This window comes from Chiloscyllium punctatum, chromosome 31 (assembly GCF_047496795.1).
Source record: "Chiloscyllium punctatum isolate Juve2018m chromosome 31, sChiPun1.3, whole genome shotgun sequence".
NCBI classification, from domain to species: Eukaryota; Metazoa; Chordata; class Chondrichthyes; order Orectolobiformes; family Hemiscylliidae; genus Chiloscyllium; species Chiloscyllium punctatum.
The window spans coordinates 69,009,148-69,030,735 of record NC_092769.1 but is presented as its reverse complement, the minus strand read 5'-3'; the positions used below and the strand labels follow the sequence as shown (position 1 = coordinate 69,030,735).

Here is a 21,588-nt window from a genome sequence, read left to right as displayed (position 1 = left end):
TCTGACATTGTGACAGTGTCTCCCTCACTCTGACCCTGTGACGGTGAGATCCTCGCTCTGACATTGTGACAGTGTCTCCCTCACTCTGACCCTGTGACAGTGTCTCCCTCATTCAGACACTGTGACAGTATCTCCTTCACTCTGACACTGTGACAGTGAGACCCTCACTTTGACAGTGTCTTCCTCACTCTGACACTGTGACAATGTCTCCCTCACTCTGACCCTGTGACAGTGTCTCCCTCACTCTGACACTGTGACAGTGTCTCCCATCACTCTGACACTGTGACAGTGTCTCCCTCACTCTGATACTGTGATAGTGTCTCCCTCACTCTGACACTGTGACAGTGTCTCCCTCACTCTGACACTGTGACAGTGTCTCCCTCACTCTGACACTGTGACAGTGAGACCGTCGCTCTGACACTGTGACAGTGAGACCCCCTCACTCTGACCCTGTGACAGTGAGACCCCCTCACTATGACCCTGTGACATTGTCTCCCTCATTCTGACACTGTGACAGTGTCTCCCTCACTCTGACACTGTGACAGTGAGACCCTCGCTCTGACACTGTGACAGTGTCTCCCTCACTCTGACACTGTGACAGTGAGACCCTCGCTCTGACACTGTGACAGTGTCTCCCTCACTCTGACACTGTGTCAGTGAGACCCCCTCACTCTGACCCTGTGACAGTGTCTCCATCACTCTGACCCTGTGACAGTGTCTCCCTCACTCTGACCCTGTGACATTTTTTCCCTCACTCTGACACTGTGACAGTGTCTCCCTCACTCTAACACTGTGACAGTGAGACCCTCACTCTGACACCGTGACAGTGAATCCCTCACTCTAACCCTGTGACAGTGAGACCCTCACTCTGACACTGTGACAGTGAGACCCCCTCACTCTGACACTGTGACAGTGTCTCCCTCACTCTGACCCTGTGACAGTGACTCCCTCACTCTGACCCTGTGACAGTGAGACCTCCACTCTGACCCTGTGACAGTGACTCCCTCACTCTGACACTGTGACAATGTCTCCCTCACTCTGACCCTGTGACAGTGTCTCCCTCACTCTGACACTGTGACAGTGTCTCCCATCACTCTGACACTGTGACAGTGTCTCCCTCACTCTGATACTGTGATAGTGTCTCCCTCACTCTGACACTGTGACAGTGAGACCCTCGCTCCGACACTGTGACAGTGTCTCCCTCACTCTGACACCGTTACAGTGTCTCCCTCACTCTGACCCTGTGACAGTGACTCCCTCAGACTGTAACTGTGACAGTGTCTCCCTCACTCTGACACTGTGACAGTGTCTCCCCTCACTCTGACACTGTGACAGTGTCTCCCTCCCTCTGACTCTATGACAGTGTCTCCCTCACCCTGACACTGTGACAATGAGACCCTCACTCTGACCCTGTGACAGTGACTCCCTCAGACTGTAACTGTGACAGTGTCTCCCTCACTCTGACACTGTGACAGTGTCTCCCCTCACTCTGATACTGTGACAGTGTCTCCCTCACTGTGACCCTGTGACAGTGTCTCCCTCATTCTGACCCTGTGACAGTGTCTCCCTCACTCTGACACTGTGACACAGACCCTCACTCTGACACTGTGACAGTGTCTCCCTCACTCTGACACTGTGACAGTGTCTCCCTCACTCTGACACTGTGACAATGAGACCCTCGCTCTGACACTGTGACAGTGTCTCTCTCACTCTGACACTTTTGATAGTGAGACCCTCACTCTGACACTGTGACACAGACCCTCACTCTGACACTGTGACAGTGTCTCCCTCACTCTGACACTGTGACAATGTCTCCCTCACTCTGACCCTGTGACAGTGTCTCCCTCACTCTGACACTTTGACAGTGTCTCCCTCGCTCTGACACTGTGACAGTGAGACCCCCTCACTCTGACCCTGTGACAGTGAGACCCCCTCACTCTGACCCTGTGACAGTAAGACCCCCTCACTGTGACCCTGTGACATTGTCTCCCTCATTCTGACACTGTGACAGTGTCTCCCTCACTCTGACACTGTGACAGTGAGACCCTCGCTCTGACACTGTGACAGTGTCTCCCTCACTCTGACACTGTGTCAGTGAGACCCCCTCACTCTGACCCTGTGACAGTGTCTCCATCACTCTGACCCTGTGACAGTGTCTCCCTCACTCTGACCCTGTGACATTTTTTCCCTCACTCTGACACTGTGATAGTGTCTCCCTCACTCTAACACTGTGACAGTGAGACCCCCTCACTCTGACACTGTGACAGTGTCTCCCTCACTCTGACCCTGTGACAGTGACTCCCTCACTCTGACCCTGTGACAGTGAGACCCCCACTCTGACCCTGTGACAGTGACTCCCTCACTCTGACATTGTGACAGTGAGATCCTCGCTCTGACATTGTGACAGTGTCTCCCTCACTCTGACCCTGTGACAGTGAGATCCTCGCTCTGACATTGTGACAGTGTCTCCCTCACTCTGACCCTGTGACAGTGTCTCCCTCACTCTGACCCTGTGACAGTGAGACCCTCGCTCTGACACTGTGACAGTGTCTCCCTCACTCTGACACTGTGACAGTGAGACCCCCTCACTCTGACCCTGTGACAGTGTCTCCCTCACTCTGACCCTGTGACAATGAGACCCTCGCTCTGACACTGTAACAGTATCTCCCTCACTCTGACACTGTGACAGTGAGACCCCCTCACTCTGACCCTGTGACAGTGTCTCCCTCACTCTGACACTGTGACAGTGAGACCCTCGCTCTGACACTGTGACAGTGTCTCCCTCACTCTGACACTGTGACTGTGAGACCCCCTCACTCTGACCCTGTGACAGTGTCTCCGTCACTCTGACCCTGTGACAGTGTCTCCCTCACTCTGACACTGTGACAGTGTCTCCCTCACTCTGACACTGTGACAGTGTCTCCCTCACTCTGACACTGTGACAGTGAGACCCTCACTCTGACACCGTGACAGTGAATCCCTCACTCTCACCCTGTGACAGTGAGACCCTCACTCTGACCCTGTGACAGTGTCTCCCTCACTCTGACACTTTGACAGTGTCTCCCTCGCTCTGACACTGTGACAGTGAGACCCCCTCACTCTGACCCTGTGACAGTGAGACCCCCTCACTCTGACCCTGTGACAGTAAGACCCCCTCATTGTGACCCTGTGACAGTGTCTCCCTCATTCTGACACTGTGACAGTGTCTCCCTCACTCTGACACTGTGTCAGTGAGGCCCCCTCACTCTGACACTGTGACAGTGTCTCCCTCACTCTAACACTGTGACAGTGAGACCCCCTCACTCTGACACTGTGACAGTGTCTCCCTCACTCTGACCCTGTGACAGTGACTCCCTCACTCTGACCCTGTGACAGTGAGACCCCCACTCTGACCCTGTGACAGTGACTCCCTCACTCTGACATTGTGACAGTGAGATCCTCGCTCTGACATTGTGACAGTGTCTCCCTCACTCTGACCCTGTGACAGTGAGATCCTCGCTCTGACATTGTGACAGTGTCTCCCTCACTCTGACCCTGTGACAGTGTCTCCCTCACTCTGACCCTGTTGCAGTGAGACCCTCGCTCTGACACTGTGACAGTGTCTCCCTCACTCTGACACTGTGACAGTGAGACCCCCTCACTCTGACCCTGTGACAGTGTCTCCCTCACTCTGACCCTGTGACAATGAGACCCTCGCTCTGACACTGTAACAGTATCTCCCTCACTCTGACACTGTGACAGTGAGACCCTCGCTCTGACACTGTGACAGTGTCTCCCTCACTCTGACACTGTGACAGTGAGACCCCCTCACTCTGACCCTGTGACAGTGTCTCCGTCACTCTGACCCTGTGACAGTGTCTCCCTCACTCTGACCCTGTGACAGTGACTCCCTCACTCTGACCCTCTGACAGTGAGACCCCCACTCTGACCCTGTGACAGTGTCTCCCTCACTCTGACATTGTGACAGTGAGATCCTCGCTCTGACATTGTGACAGTGTCTCCCTCACTCTGACCCTGTGACAGTGAGACCCCCACTCTGACCCTGTGACAGTGTCTCCCTCACTCTGACATTGTGACAGTGAGATCCTCACTCTGACACTGTGACAGTGTCTCCCTCACTCTGACCCTGTGTCAGTGTCTCCCTGACTCTGACACTGTGACAGTGAGACCCCCACTCTGACTCAGTGACAGTGTCTCCCTCACTCTGACACTATGACAGTGAGACCCCCACTCTGACACTGTGACAGTGTCTCCCTCACTCTGACACTATGACAGTGAGACCCCCACTCTGACACTGTGACAGTGTCTCCCTCACTCTGACCCTGTGACAGTGTCTCCCTCACCCTGACACTGTGACAATGAGACCCTCGCTCTGACCCTGTGACAGTGAGACCCCCTCACTGTGACCCTGTGACATTGTCTCCCTCATTCTGACACTGTGACAGTGAGACCCTCACTCTGACACTGTGACAGTGAGACCCTCGCTCTGACACTGTGACAGTGAGACCGTCGCTCTGACACTGTGACAGTGAGACCCCCTCACTCTGACCCTGTGACAGTGACTCCCTCACTCTAACCCTGTGACAGTGAGACCCCCACTCTGACCCTGTGACAGTGACTCCCTCACTCTGACACTGTGACAATGTCTCCCTCACTCTGACCCTGTGACAGTGTCTCCCTCACTCTGACACTGTGACAGTGTCTCCCTCACTCTGACACTGTGACAGTGTCTCCCTCACTCTGACACTGTGACAGTGAGACCGTCGCTCTGACACTGTGACAGTGAGACCCCCTCACTCTGACCCTGTGACAGTCAGACCCCCTCACTGTGACCCTGTGACATTGTCTCCCTCATTCTGACACTGTGACAGTGTCTCCCTCACTCTGACACTGTGACAGTGAGACCCTCGCTCTGACACTTTGACAGTGTCTCCCTCACTCTGACACTGTGTCAGTGAGACCCCCTCACTCTGACCCTGTGACAGTGTCTCCGTCACTCTGACCCTGTGACAGTGTCTCCCTCACTCTGACCCTGTGACATTTTTTCCCTCACTCTGACACTGTGACAGTGTCTCCCTCACTCTGACACTGTGACAGTGAGACCCTCACTCTGACACCGTGACAGTGAATCCCTCACTCTAACCCTGTGACAGTGAGACCCTCACTCTGACACTGTGACAGTGAGACCCCCTCACTCTGACACTGTGACAGTGTCTCCCTCACTCTGACACTGTGACAGTGACTCCCTCACTCTGACCCTGTGACAGTGAGACCCCCACTCTGACCCTGTGACAGTGACTCCCTCACTCTGACATTGTGACAGTGAGATCCTCGCTCTGACATTGTGACAGTGTCTCCCTCACTCTGACCCTGTGACGGTGAGATCCTCGCTCTGACATTGTGACAGTGTCTCCCTCACTCTGACCCTGTGACAGTGTCTCCCTCATTCAGACACTGTGACAGTATCTCCTTCACTCTGACACTGTGACAGTGAGACCCTCACTTTGACAGTGTCTTCCTCACTCTGACACTGTGTCAGTGAGACCCCCTCACTCTGACCCTGTGACAGTGTCTCCGTCACTCTGACCCTGTGACAGTGTCTCCCTCACTCTGACCCTGTGACATTTTTTCCCTCACTCTGACACTGTGACAGTGTCTCCCTCACTCTGACCCTGTGACATTTTTTCCCTCACTCTGACACTGTGACAGTGTCTCCCTCACTCTGACACTGTGACAGTGAATCCCTCACTCTAACCCTGTGACAGTGAGACCCTCACTCTGACACTGTGACAGTGTCTCCCTCACTCTGACCCTGTGACAGTGACTCCCTCACTCTGACCCTGTGACAGTGAGACCCCCACTCTGACCCTGTGACAGTGTCTCCCTCACTCTGACATTGTGACAGTGAGATCCTCGCTCTGACATTGTGACAGTGTCTCCCTCACTCTGACCCTGTGACAGTGAGACCCCCACTCTGACCCTGTGACAGTGTCTCCCTCACTCTGACATTGTGACAGTGAGATCCTCACTCTGACACTGTGACAGTGTCTCCCTCACTCTGACCCTGTGTCAGTGAGACCCCCTCACTCTGACCCTGTGACAGTGTCTCCCTCACTCTGACCCTGTGACAATGAGACCCTCGCTCTGACACTGTAACAGTATCTCCCTCACTCTGACACTGTGACAGTGAGACCCCCTCACTCTGACCCTGTGACAGTGTCTCCCTCACTCTGACACTGTGACAGTGAGACCCTCGCTCTGACACTGTGACAGTGTCTCCCTCACTCTGACACTGTGACAGTGAGACCCCCTCACTCTGACCCTGTGACAGTGTCTCCGTCACTCTGACCCTGTGACAGTGTCTCCCTCACTCTGACACTGTGACAGTGTCTCCCTCACTCTGACACTGTGACAGTGAGACCCTCACTCTGACACCGTGACAGTGAATCCCTCACTCTCACCCTGTGACAGTGAGACCCTCACTCTGACACTGTGACAGTGTCTCCCTCACTCTGACCCTGTGACAGTGACTCCCTCACTCTGACCCTGTGACAGTGAGACCCCCACTCTGACCCTGTGACAGTGTCTCCCTCACTCTGACACTGTGACAGTGAGATCCTCGCTCTGACATTGTGACAGTGTCTCCCTCACTCTGACCCTGTGACAGTGAGACCCCCACTCTGACCCTGTGACAGTGTCTCCCTCACTCTGACATTGTGACAGTGAGATCCTCACTCTGACACTGTGACAGTGTCTCCCTCACTCTGACCCTGTGTCAGTGTCTCCCTCACTCTGACACTGTGACAGTGAGACCCCCACTCTGACTCAGTGACAGTGTCTCCCTCACTCTGACACTATGACAGTGAGACCCCCACTCTGACACTGTGACAGTGTCTCCCTCACTCTGACACTATGACAGTGAGACCCCCACTCTGACACTGTGACAGTGTCTCCCTAACTCTGACCCTGTGACAGTGACTCCCTCACTCTAACCCTGTGACAGTGAGACCCCCACTCTGACCCTGTGACAGTGACTCCCTCACTCTGACACTGACAATGTCTCCCTCACTCTGACCCTGTGACAGTGTCTCCCTCACTCTGACCCTGTGACAGTGTCTCCCTCACTCTGACCCTGTGTCAGTGTCTCCCTCACTCTGACACTGTGACAGTGAGACCCCCACTCTGACTCAGTGACAGTGTCTCCCTCACTCTGACACTACGACAGTGAGACCCCCACTCTGACACTGTGACAGTGTCTCCCTCACTCTGACACTATGACAGTGACTTCCTCACTCTGACACTGTGACAGTGACTCCCTCACTCTGACCCTGTGACAGTGTCTCCATCACTCTGACCCTGTGACAGTGACTCCCTCACTCTGACATTGTGACAGTGAGATCCTCGCTCTGACATTGTGACAGTGTCTCCCTCACTCTGACCCTGTGACAGTGAGATCCTCCATCTGACATTGTGACAGTGTCTCCCTCACTCTGCCCCTGTGACAGTGTCTCTCTCATTCAGACACTGTGACAGTATCTCCCTCACTCTGACACTGTGACAGTGAGACCCCCTCACTCTGACCCTGTGACATTGTCTCCCTCATTCTGACACTGTGACAGTGTCTCCCTCACTCTGACACTGTGACAGTGAGACCCTCGCTCTGACACGGTGACAGTGTCTCCCTCACTCTAACCCTGTGACAGTGAGACCCTCACTCTGACACTGTGACAGTGTCTCCCTCACTCTGACCCTGTGACAGTGACTCCCTCACTCTGACCCTTTGACAGTGAGACCCCCACTCTGACCCTGTGACAGTGTCTCCCTCACTCTGACATTGTGACAGTGAGACCCTCACTCTGACACTGTGACAGTGAGACCCCCTCACTCTGACACTGTGACAGTGTCTCCCTCACTCTGACACTGTGACAGTGACTCCCTCACTCTGACCCTGTGACAGTGAGACCCCCACTCTGACCCTGTGACAGTGACTCCCTCACTCTGACATTGTGACAGTGAGATCCTCGCTCTGACATTGTGACAGTGTCTCCCTCACTCTGACCCTGTGACGGTGAGATCCTCGCTCTGACATTGTGACAGTGTCTCCCTCACTCTGACCCTGTGACAGTGTCTCCCTCATTCAGACACTGTGACAGTATCTCCTTCACTCTGACACTGTGACAGTGAGACCCTCACTTTGACAGTGTCTTCCTCACTCTGACACTGTGTCAGTGAGACGCCCTCACTCTGACCCTGTGACAGTGTCTCCGTCACTCTGACCCTGTGACAGTGTCTCCCTCACTCTGACCCTGTGACATTTTTTCCCTCACTCTGACACTGTGACAGTGTCTCCCTCACTCTGACACTGTGACAGTGAATCCCTCACTCTAACCCTGTGACAGTGAGACCCTCACTCTGACACTGTGACAGTGTCTCCCTCACTCTGACCCTGTGACAGTGACTCCCTCACTCTGACCCTGTGACAGTGAGACCCCCACTCTGACCCTGTGACAGTGTCTCCCTCACTCTGACATTGTGACAGTGAGATCTTCGCTCTGACATTGTGACAGTGTCTCCCTCACTCTGACCCTGTGACAGTGAGACCCCCACTCTGACCCTGTGACAGTGTCTCCCTCACTCTGACATTGTGACAGTGAGATCCTCACTCTGACACTGTGACAGTGTCTCCCTCACTCTGACCCTGTGTCAGTGAGACCCCCTCACTCTGACCCTGTGACAGTGTCTCCCTCACTCTGACCCTGTGACAATGAGACCCTCGCTCTGACACTGTAACAGTATCTCCCTCACTCTGACACTGTGACAGTGAGACCCCCTCACTCTGACCATGTGACAGTGTCTCCCTCACTCTGACACTGTGACAGTGAGACCCTCGCTCTGACACTGTGACAGTGTCTCCCTCACTCTGACACTGTGACAGTGAGACCCCCTCACTCTGACCCTGTGACAGTGTCTCCGTCACTCTGACCCTGTGACAGTGTCTCCCTCACTCTGACACTGTGACAGTGTCTCCCTCACTCTGACCCTGTGACAGTGACTCCCTCACTCTGACCCTGTGACAGTGAGACCCCCACTCTGACCCTGTGACAGTGTCTCCCTCACTCTGACATTGTGACAGTGAGATCCTCGCTCTGACATTGTGACAGTGTCTCCCCCACTCTGACCCTGTGACAGTGAGACCCCCACTCTGACCCTGTGACAGTGTCTCCCTCACTCTGACATTGTGACAGTGAGATCCTCACTCTGACACTGTGACAGTGTCTCCCTCACTCTGACCCTGTGTCAGTGTCTCCCTCACTCTGACACTGTGACAGTGAGACCCCCACTCTGACTCAGTGACAGTGTCTCCCTCACTCTGACACTATGACAGTGAGACCCCCACTCTGACACTGTGACAGTGTCTCCCTCACTCTGACACTATGACAGTGAAACCCCCACTCTGACACTGTGACAGTGTCTCCCTAACTCTGACCCTGTGACAGTGACTCCCTCACTCTAACCCTGTGACAGTGACTCCCTCACTCTGACACTGACAATGTCTCCCTCACTCTGACCCTGTGACAGTGTCTCCCTCACTCTGACCCTGTGACAGTGTCTCCCTCACTCTGACCCTGTGTCAGTGTCTCCCTCACTCTGACACTGTGACAGTGAGACCCCCACTCTGACTCAGTGACAGTGTCTCCCTCACTCTGACACTACGACAGTGAGACCCCCACTCTGACACTGTGACAGTGTCTCCCTCACTCTGACACTATGACAGTGACTTCCTCACTCTGACACTGTGACAGTGACTCCCTCACTCTGACCCTGTGACAGTGTCTCCATCACTCTGACCCTGTGACAGTGACTCCCTCACTCTGACCCTGTGACAGTGAGATCCTCCATCTGACATTGTGACAGTGTCTCCCTCACTCTGCCCCTGTGACAGTGTCTCTCTCATTCAGACACTGTGACAGTATCTCCCTCACTCTGACACTGTGACAGTGAGACCCCCTCACTCTGACCCTGTGACATTGTCTCCCTCATTCTGACACTGTGACAGTGTCTCCCTCACTCTGACACTGTGACAGTGAGACCCTCGCTCTGACACGGTGACAGTGTCTCCCTCACTCTAACCCTGTGACAGTGAGACCCTCACTCTGACACTGTGACAGTGTCTCCCTCACTCTGACCCTGTGACAGTGACTCCCTCACTCTGACCCTTTGACAGTGAGACCCCCACTCTGACCCTGTGACAGTGTCTCCCTCACTCTGACATTGTGACAGTGAGATCCTCGCTCTGACATTGTGACAGTGTCTCCCTCACTCTGACCCTGTGACAGTGAGACCCCCACTCTGACCCTGTGACAGTGTCTCCCTCACTCTGACATTGTGACAGTGAGATCCTCACTCTGACACTGTGACAGTGTCTCCCTCACTCTGACCCTGTGTCAGTGTCACCCTCACTCTGACACTGTGACAGTGAGACCCCCACTCTGACTCAGTGACAGTGTCTCCCTCACTCTGACACTATGACAGTGAGACCCCCACTCTGACACTGTGACAGTGTCTCCCTCACTCTGACACTATGACAGTGACTTCCTCACTCTGACCCTGTGACAGTGACTCCCTCACTCTGACCCTGTGACAGTGAGACCCCCACTCTGACCCTGTGACAGTGACTCCCTCACTCTGACATTGTGACAGTGAGATCCTCGCTCTGACATTGTGACAGTGTCTCCCTCACTCTGACCCTGTGACAGTGAGATCCTCGCTCTGACATTGTGACAGTGTCTCCCTCACTCTGACCCTGTGACAGTGTCTCCCTCACTCTGACCCTGTGACAGTGAGACCCTCGCTCTGACCCTGTGACAGTGTCTCCCTCACTCTGACACTGTGACAGTGAGACCCCCTCACTCTGACCCTGTGACAGTGTCTCCCTCACTCTGACCCTGTGACAATGAGACCCTCGCTCTGACACTGTAACAGTATCTCCCTCACTCTGACACTGTAACAGTGAGACCCCCTCACTCTGACCCTGTGACAGTGTCTCCCTCACTCTGACACTGTGACAGTGAGACCCTCGCTCTGACACTGTGACAGTGTCTCCCTCACTCTGACACTGTGACAGTGAGACCCCCTCACTCTGACCCTGTGACAGTGTCTCCGTCACTCTGACCCTGTGACAGTGTCTCCCTCACTCTGACCCTGTGACAGTGTCTCCCTCACTCTGACACTGTGACAGTGTCTCCCTCACTCTGACACTGTGACAGTGAGACCCTCACTCTGACACCGTGACAGTGAATCCCTCACTCTCACCCTGTGACAGTGAGACCCTCACTCTGACACTGTGACAGTGTCTCCCTCACTCTGACCCTGTGACAGTGACTCCCTCACTCTGACCCTGTGACAGTGAGACCCCCACTCTGACCCTGTGACAGTGTCTCCCTCACTCTGACATTGTGACAGTGAGATCCTCGCTCTGACATTGTGACAGTGTCTCCCTCACTCTGACCCTGTGACAGTGAGACCCCCACTCTGACCCTGTGACAGTGTCTCCCTCACTCTGACATTGTGACAGTGAGATCCTCACTCTGACACTGTGACAGTGTCTCCCTCACTCTGACCCTGTGTCAGTGTCTCCCTCACTCTGACACTGTGACAGTGAGACCCCCACTCTGACTCAGTGACAGTGTCTCCCTCACTCTGACACTATGACAGTGAGACCCCCACTCTGACACTGTGACAGTGTCTCCCTCACTCTGACACTATGACAGTGAGACCCCCACTCTGACACTGTGACAGTGTCTCCCTAACTCTGACCCTGTGACAGTGACTCCCTCACTCTAACCCTGTGACAGTGAGACCCCCACTCTGACCCTGTGACAGTGACTCCCTCACTCTGACACTGACAATGTCTCCCTCACTCTGACCCTGTGACAGTGTCTCCCTCACTCTGACACTGTGACAGTGAGACCGTCGCTCTGACACTGTGACAGTGAGACCCCCTCACTCTGACCCTGTGACAGTGAGACCCCCTCACTCTGACCCTGTGACATTGTCTCCCTCATTCTGACACTGTGACAGTGTCTCCCTCACTCTGACACTGTGACAGTGAGACCCTCGCTCTGACACTTTGACAGTGTCTCCCTCACTCTGACACTGTGTCAGTGAGATCCCCTCACTCTGACCCTGTGACAGTGTCTCCGTCACTCTGACCCTGTGACAGTGTCTCCCTCACTCTGACCCTGTGACATTTTTTCCCTCACTCTGACACTGTGACAGTGTCTCCCTCACTCTGACACCGTGACAGTGAATCCCTCACTCTAACCCTGTGACAGTGAGACCCTCACTCTGAAACTGTGACAGTGAGACCCCCTCACTCTGACACTGTGACAGTGTCTCCCTCACTCTGACCCTGCGACAGTGACTCCCTCACTCTGACCCTGTGACAGTGAGACCCCCACTCTGACTCTGTGACAGTGACTCCCTCACTCTGACACTGTGACAATGTCTCCCTCACTCTGACCCTGTGACAGTGTCTCCCTCACTCTGACACTGTGACAGTGTCTCCCTCAGTCTGACAATGTGACAGTGAGACCGTCGCTCTGACACTGTGACAGTGAGACCCCCTCACTCTGACCCTGTGACAGTGAGACCCCCTCACTCTGACCCTGTGACAGTCAGACCCCCTCACTGTGACCCTGTGACATTGTCTCCCTCATTCTGACACTGTGACAGTGTCTCCCTCACTCTGACACTGTGACAGTGAGACCCTCGCTCTGACACTTTGACAGTGTCTCCCTCACTCTGACACTGTGTCAGTGAGACCCCCTCACTCTGACCCTGTGACAGTGTCTCCGTCACTCTGACCCTGTGACAGTGTCTCCCTCACTCTGACCCTGTGACATTTTTTCCCTCACTCTGACACTGTGACAGTGTCTCCCTCACTCTGACACTGTGACAGTGAATCCCTCACTCTAACCCTGTGACAGTGAGACCCTCACTCTGACACTGTGACAGTGTCTCCCTCACTCTGACCCTGTGACAGTGACTCCCTCACTCTGACCCTTTGACAGTGAGACCCCCACTCTGACACTGTGACAGTGACTCCCTCACTCTGACCCTGTGACAGTGTCTCCATCACTCTGACCCTGTGACAGTGACTCCCTCACTCTGACATTGTGACAGTGAGATCCTCGCTCTGACATTGTGACAGTGTCTCCCTCACTCTGACCCTGTGACAGTGAGATCCTCGCTCTGACATTGTGACAGTGTCTCCCTCACTCTGACCCTGTGACAGTGTCTCTCTCATTCAGACACTGTGACAGTATCTCCCTCACTCTGACACTGTGACAGTGAGACCCCCTCACTCTGACCCTGTGACATTGTCTCCCTCATTCTGACACTGTGACAGTGTCTCCCTCACTCTGACACTGTGACAGTGAGACCCTCGCTCTGACACTGTGACAGTGTCTCCCTCACTCTGACACTGTGACAGTGAGACCCCCTCACTCTGACCCTGTGACAGTGTCTCCGTCACTCTGACCCTGTGACAGTGTCTCCCTCACTCTGACCTTGTGACATTTTTTCCCTCACTCTGACACTGTAACAGTGTCTCCCTCACTCTGACACTGTGACAGTGAGACCCTCACTCTGACACCGTGACAGTGAATCCCTCACTCTAACCCTGTGACAGTGAGACCCTCACTCTGACACTGTGACAGTGTCTCCCTCACTCTGACCCTGTGACAGTGACTCCCTCACTCTGACCCTTTGACAGTGAGACCCCCACTCTGACCCTGTGACAGTGTCTCCCTCACTCTGACATTGTGACAGTGAGATCCTCGCTCTGACATTGTGACAGTGTCTCCCTCACTCTGACCCTGTGACAGTGAGACCCCCACTCTGACCCTGTGACAGTGTCTCCCTCACTCTGACATTGTGACAGTGAGATCCTCACTCTGACACTGTGACAGTGTCTCCCTCACTCTGACCCTGTGTCAGTGTCTCCCTCACTCTGACACTGTGACAGTGAGACCCCCACTCTGACTCAGTGACAGTGTCTCCCTCACTCTGACACTATGACAGTGAGACCCCCACTCTGACACTGTGACAGTGTCTCCCTCACTCTGACACTATGACAGTGACTTCCTCACTCTGACCCTGTGACAGTGTCTCCATCACTCTGACCCTGTGACAGTGACTCCCTCACTCTGACATTGTGACAGTGAGATCCTCGCTCTGACATTGTGACAGTGTCTCCCTCACTCTGACCCTGTGACAGTGAGATCCTCGCTCTGACATTGTGACAGTGTCTCCCTCACTCTGACCCTGTGACAGTGTCTCTCTCATTCAGACACTGTGACAGTATCTCCCTCACTCTGACACTGTGACAGTGAGACCCCCTCACTCTGACCCTGTGACATTGTCTCCCTCATTCTGACACTGTGACAGTGTCTCCCTCACTCTGACACTGTGACAGTGAGACCCTCGCTCTGACACTGTGACAGTGTCTCCCTCACTCTGACACTGTGACAGTGAGACCCCCTCACTCTGACCCTGTGACAGTGTCTCCGTCACTCTGACCCTGTGACAGTGTCTCCCTCACTCTGACCTTGTGACATTTTTTCCCTCACTCTGACACTGTGACAGTGTCTCCCTCACTCTGACACTGTGACAGTGAGACCCTCACTCTGACACCGTGACAGTGAATCCCTCACTCTAACCCTGTGACAGTGAGACCCTCACTCTGACACTGTGACAGTGTCTCCCTCACTCTGACCCTGTGACAGTGACTCCCTCACTCTGACCCTTTGACAGTGAGACCCCCACTCTGACCCTGTGACAGTGTCTCCCTCACTCTGACATTGTGACAGTGAGATCCTCGCTCTGACATTGTGACAGTGTCTCCCTCACTCTGACATTGTGACAGTGAGATCCTCACTCTGACCCTGTGACAGTGTCTCCCTCACTCTGACCCTGTGTCAGTGTCTCCCTCACTCTGACACTGTGACAGTGAGACCCCCACTCTGACTCAGTGACAGTGTCTCCCTCACTCTGACACTATGACAGTGAGACCCCCACTCTGACACTGTGACAGTGTCTCCCTCACTCTGACACTGTGACAGTGACTTCCTCACTCTGACCCTGTGACAGTGACTCCCTCACTCTGACCCTGTGACAGTGAGACCCCCACTCTGACCCTGTGACAGTGACTCCCTCACTCTGACATTGTGACAGTGTCTCCCTCACTCTGACCCTGTGACAGTGAGATCCTCGCTCTGACATTGTGACAGTGTCTCCCTCACTCTGACCCTGTGACAGTGAGATCCTCGCTCTGACATTGTGACAGTGTCTCCCTCACTCTGACCCTGTGACAGTGTCTCCCTCACTCTGACCCTGTGACAGTGAGACCCCCTCACTCTGACCCTGTGACAGTGTCTCCCTCACTCTGACCCTGTGACAATGAGACCCTCGCTCTGACACTGTAACAGTATCTCCCTCACTCTGACACTGTGACAGTGAGACCCCCTCACTCCGACCCTGTGACAGTGTCTCCCTCACTCTGACACTGTGACAGTGAGACCCTCGCTCTGACACTGTGACAGTGTCTCCCTCACTCTGACACTGTGACAGTGAGACCCCCTCACTCTGACCCTGTGACAGTGTCTCCGTCACTCTGACCCTGTGACAGTGTCTCCCTCACTCTGACACTGTGACAGTGTCTCCCTCACTCTGACACTGTGACAGTGAATCCCTCACTCTGACCCTGTGACAGTGACTCCCTCACTCTGACCCTGTGACAGTGAGACCCCCACTCTGACCCTGTGACAGTGTCTCCCTCACTCTGACATTGTGACAGTGAGATCCTCGCTCTGACATTGTGACAGTGTCTCCCTCACTCTGACCCTGTGACAGTGAGACCCCCACTCTGACCCTGTGACAGTGTCTCCCTCACTCTGACATTGTGACAGTGAGATCCTCGCTCTGACATTGTGACAGTGTCTCCCTCACTCTGACACTGTGACAGAGAGACCCCCTCACTCTGACCCTGTGACAGTGTCTCCCTCACTCTGACACTGTGACAGTGTCTCCCTCACTCTGACACTGTGACAGTGAGACCCCCACTCTGACTCAGTGACAGTGTCTCCCTCACTCTGACACTATGACAGTGAGACCCCCACTCTGACACTGTGACAGTGTCTCCCTCACTCTGACACTATGACAGTGAGACCCCCACTCTGACACTGTGACAGTGTCTCCCTCACTCTGACCCTGTGACAGTGTCTCCCTCACCCTGACACTGTGACAACGAGACCCTCGCTCTGACCCTGTGACAGTGAGACCCCCTCACTGTGACCCTGTGACATTGTCTCCCTCATTCTGACACTGTGACAGTGAGACCCTCACTCTGACACTGTGACAGTGAGACCCTCGCTCTGACACTGTGACAGTGAGACCCTCACTCTGACACTGTGACAGTGAGACCCCCTCACTCTGACCCTGTGACAGTGAGACCCCCTCACTGTGACCCTGTGACATTGTCTCCCTCATTCTGACACTGTGACAGTGTCTCCCTCACTCTGACACTGTGACAGTGAGACCCCCTCACTCTGACCCTGTGACAGTGAGACCCCCTCACTGTGACCCTGTGACATTGTCTCCCTCATTCTGACACTGTGACAGTGTCTCCCTCACTCTGACACTGTGTCAGTGAGACCCCCTCACTCTGACCCTGTGACAGTGTCTCCATCACTCTGACCCTGTGACAGTGTCTCCCTCACTCTGACCCTGTGACATTTTCCCCTCACTCTGACACTGTGACAGTGTCTCCCTCACTCTGACCCTGTGACAGTGAGACCCTCACTCTGACACCGTGACAGTGAATCCCTCACTCTGACACTGTGACAGTGAGACCCTCGCTCTGACACTGTGACATTTTTTCCCTCACTCTGACACTGTGACAGTGTCTCCCTCACTCTGACACTGTGACAGTGAGACCCGCACTCTGACACTGTGACAGTGAATCCCTCACTCTAACCCTGTGACAGTGAGACCCTCACTCTGACACTGTGACAGTGTCTCCCTCACTCTGACCCTGTGACAGTGACTCCCTCACTCTGACCCTGTGACAGTGAGACCCCCACTCTGACCCTGTGACAGTGTCTCCCTCACTCTGACATTGTGACAGTGAGATCCTCACTCTGACACTGTGACAGTGACTCCCTCACTCTGACCCTGTGTCAGTGTCTCCCTCACTCTGACACTGTGACAGTGAGACCCCCACTCTGACTCAGTGACAGTGTCTCCCTCACTCTGACACTACGACAGTGAGACCCCCACTCTGACACTGTGACAGTGTCTCCCTCACTCTGACACTATGACAGTGACTTCCTCACTCTCACACTGTGACAGTGACTCCCTCACTCTGACCCTGTGACAGTGTCTCCATCACTCTGACCCTGTGACAGTGACTCCCTCACTCTGACATTGTGACAGTGAGATCCTCGCTCTGACATTGTGACAGTGTCTCCCTCACTCTGACCCTGTGACAGTGAGATCCTCGCTCTGACATTGTGACAGTGTCTCCCTCACTCTGACCCTGTGACAGTGTCTCTCTCATTCAGACACTGTGACAGTATCTCCCTCACTCTGACACTGTGACAGTGAGACCCCCTCACTCTGACCCTGTGACATTGTCTCCCTCATTCTGACACTGTGACAGTGTCTCCCTCACTCTGACACTGTGACAGTGAGACCCTCGCTCTGACACTGTGACAGTGTCTCCCTCACTCTGACACTGTGACAGTGAGACCCCCTCACTCTGACCCTGTGACAGTGTCTCCGTTACTCTGACCCTGTGACAGTGTCTCCCTCACTCTGACCTTGTGACATTTTTTCCCTCACTCTGACACTGTGACAGTGTCTCCCTCACTCTGACACTGTGACAGTGAGACCCTCACTCTGACACCGTGACAGTGAATCCCTCACTGTAACCCTGTGACAGTGAGACCCTCACTCTGACCCTTTGACAGTGAGACCCCCACTCTGACCCTGTGACAGTGTCTCCCTCACTCTGACATTGTGACAGTGAGATCCTCGCTCTGACATTGTGACAGTGTCTCCCTCACTCTGACCCTGTGTCAGTGTCTCCCTCACTCTGACACTGTGACAGTGTCTCCCTCACTCTGACTCAGTGACAGTGTCTCCCTCACTCTGACACTATGACAGTGAGACCCCCACTCTGACACTGTGACAGTGTCTCCCTCACTCTGACACTATGACAGTGACTTCCTCACTCTGACACTGTGACAGTGAGACCCTCACTCTGACACTGTGACAGTGTCTCCCTCACTCTGACCCTGTGACAGTGAGACCCTCACTCTGACACTGTGACAGTGAGACCCTCCCTCTGACACTGTGACAGTGTCTCCCTCACTCTGACTCTGTGACAGTGAGACCCCCACTCTGACACTGTGACAGTGAGTCCCTCACTCTGACACTGTGACAGTGAGTCCCTCACTCTGACACTGTGACAGTGAGACTCTCACTTTGACACTATGACAGTGTCTTTCTCACTCTGACACTGTGACACAGACCCTCACTCTGACACTGTGACAGTGTCTCCCTCACTCTGACACTGTGACACAGACCCTCACTCTGACACTGTGACAGTGTCTCCCTCACTCTGACACTGTGACAATGTCTCCCTCACTCTGACCCTGTGACAGTGTCTCCCTCACTCTGACACTGTGACAATGTCTCCCTCACTCTGACCCTATGACAGTGTCTCCCTCACTCTGACCCTGTGTCAGTGTCTCCCTCACTCTGACACTGTGACAGTGAGACCCCCACTCTGACTCAGTGACAGTGTCTCCCTCACTCTGACACTATGACAGTGAGACCCCCACTCTGACACTGTGACAGTGTCTCCCTCACTCTGACACTATGACAGTGACTTCCTCACTCTGACACTGTGACAGTGTCTCCCTCACTCTGACACTATGACAGTGAGACCCTCACTCTGACACTGTGACAGTGTCTCCCTCACTCTGACACTATGACAGTGACTTCCTCACTCTGACACTGTGACAGTGAGACCCTCACTCTGACACTGTGACAGTGTCTCCCTCACTCTGACCCTGTGACAGTGAGACCCTCACTCTGACACTGTGACAGTGAGACCCTCACTCTGACACTGTGACAGTGTCTCCCTCACTCTGACTCTGTGACAGTGAGACCCCCACTCTGACACGGTGACAGTGAGTCCCTCACTCTGACACTGTGACAGTGAGTCCCTCACTCTGACACTGTGACAGTGAGACTCTCACTTTGACACTATGACAGTGTCTTTCTCACTCTGACACTGTGACACAGACCCTCACTCTGACACTGTGACAGTGTCTCCCTCACTCTGACACTGTGACACAGACCCTCACTCTGACACTGTGACAGTGTCTCCCTCACTCTGACACTGTGACAATGTCTCCCTCACTCTGACCCTGTGACAGTGTCTCCCTCACTCTGACACTGTGACAATGTCTCCCTCACTCTGACCCTGTGACAGTGTCTCCCTCACTCTGACCCTGTGTCAGTGTCTCCCTCACTCTGACACTGTGACAGTGAGACCCCCACTCTGACTCAGTGACAGTGTCTCCCTCACTCTGACACTATGACAGTGAGACCCCCACTCTGACACTGTGACAGTGTCTCCCTCACTCTGACACTATGACAGTGACTTCCTCACTCTGACACTGTGACAGTGAGACCCTCACTCTGACACTGTGACAGTGTCTCCCTCACTCTGACACTATGACAGTGAGACCCTCACTCTGACTCAGTGACAGTGTCTCTCTCACTCTGACACTGTGACAGTGAGACCCTCACTCTGACACTGTGACAGTGAGACCCTCACTCTGACACTGTGACAGTGTCTCCCTCACTCTGACACTATGACAGTGAGACCCTCACTCTGACACTGTGACAGTGTCTCCCTCACTCTGACACTATGACAGTGACTTCCTCACTCTGACACTGTGACAGTGAGACCCTCACTCTGACACTGTGACAGTGTCTCCCTCACTCTGACCCTGTGACAGTGAGACCCTCACTCTGACACTGTGACAGTGAGACCCTCACTCTGACACTGTGACAGTGTCTCCCTCACTCTGACACTATGACAGTGTCTTTCTCACTCTGACACTGTGACACAGACCCTCACTCTGACACTGTGACAGTGTCTCCCTCACTCTGACACTGTGACACAGACCCTCACTCTGACACTGTGACAGTGTCTCCCTCACTCTGACACTGTGACAATGTCTCCCTCACTCTGACCCTGTGACAGTGTCTCCCTCACTCTGACACTGTGACAATGTCTCCCTCACTCTGACCCTGTGACAGTGTCTCCCTCACTCTGACACTGTGACAGTGAGACCCCCACTCTGACTCAGTGACAGTGTCTCCCTCACTCTGACACTATGACAGTGAGACCCCCACTCTGACACTGTGACAGTGTCTCCCTCACTCTGACACTATGACAGTGACTTCCTCACTCTGACACTGTGACAGTGACTTCCTCACTCTGACACTGTGACAGTGAGACCCTCACTCTGACACTGTGACAGTGTCTCCCTCACTCTGACACTATGACAGTGAGACCCTCACTCTGCCTCAGTGACAGTGTCTCCCTCACTCTGACACTGTGACAGTGAGACCCTCACTCTGACACTGTGACAGTGTCTCCCTCACTCTGACTCTGTGACAGTGAGACCCCCACTCTGACACTGTGACAGTGTCTCCCTCACTCTGACACTATGACAGTGACTTCCTCACTCTGACACTATGACAGTGAGACCCTCACTCTGACATTGTGACAGTGTCTCCCTCACTCTGACCCTGTGACAATGTCTCCCTCACTCTGACCCTGTGACAGTGTCTTCCTCACTCTGACCCTGTGAAAGTGAGACCCTCACTCTGACACTGTGAAAGTGTCTCCCTCCCTCTGACACTGTGACAGTGAGACCCTTACTCCGACCCTGTGACAGTTGGTCCCTCACTCTGACCCTGTGACAGTAGCTAATTCACAATTTTTTCTTGTCACCTCTTCTCCTGATCTGAGCTGTCCTACCATTGCACCTAAGCTTCCAAGCTCCTGGCCTTTTCCCACCTCCCATCATGTGACACGTCCTGCATGGGATCGTGTTCCAGGAGGGGACCTCCTCCAGTGTTATTGGCTGTGGACCATGGTCTGATGTCTGCTGACCCAATGACCCATTACCTCAACATTTGTCTGGCCTACTGTTGCCTCTCCTAACAACAGGGAGGATGATCCCACACCCTCAACCCTCTCATGTGATTTCCCCTTCACGCATCTGCGGTAATTTGTTCCTGCAAGTCCGAGCAGATGCCTGGCGGCCATTTTGTCTGTGCTGGCATCTTGTTTTTTTGACCTATCTGGCTGCCATATCCCCTCTGTTTTGGGCTGGTGTTGCTAAACACCAATGGGAATGGGCGGCACCAGTGGAGGTAGGGCTTGTTGTTCGATGCCAGGGAGAGAAATTACCAGCAAGTCAGCGGCCTGGTGGCTAA

The 21,588-nt window shown here is 54.1% G+C and overlaps 1 protein-coding gene across 8 annotated transcripts in view; it reads left to right on the top strand.

Moving 5' to 3' along the window:
- LOC140457032 (neurexin-2-like) overlaps window positions 1-21,588 on the top strand; it is a 1,330,437-nt gene that overhangs the window by 1,090,651 nt on the left and 218,198 nt on the right. The gene's annotated exons all lie outside the window — the stretch shown is intronic.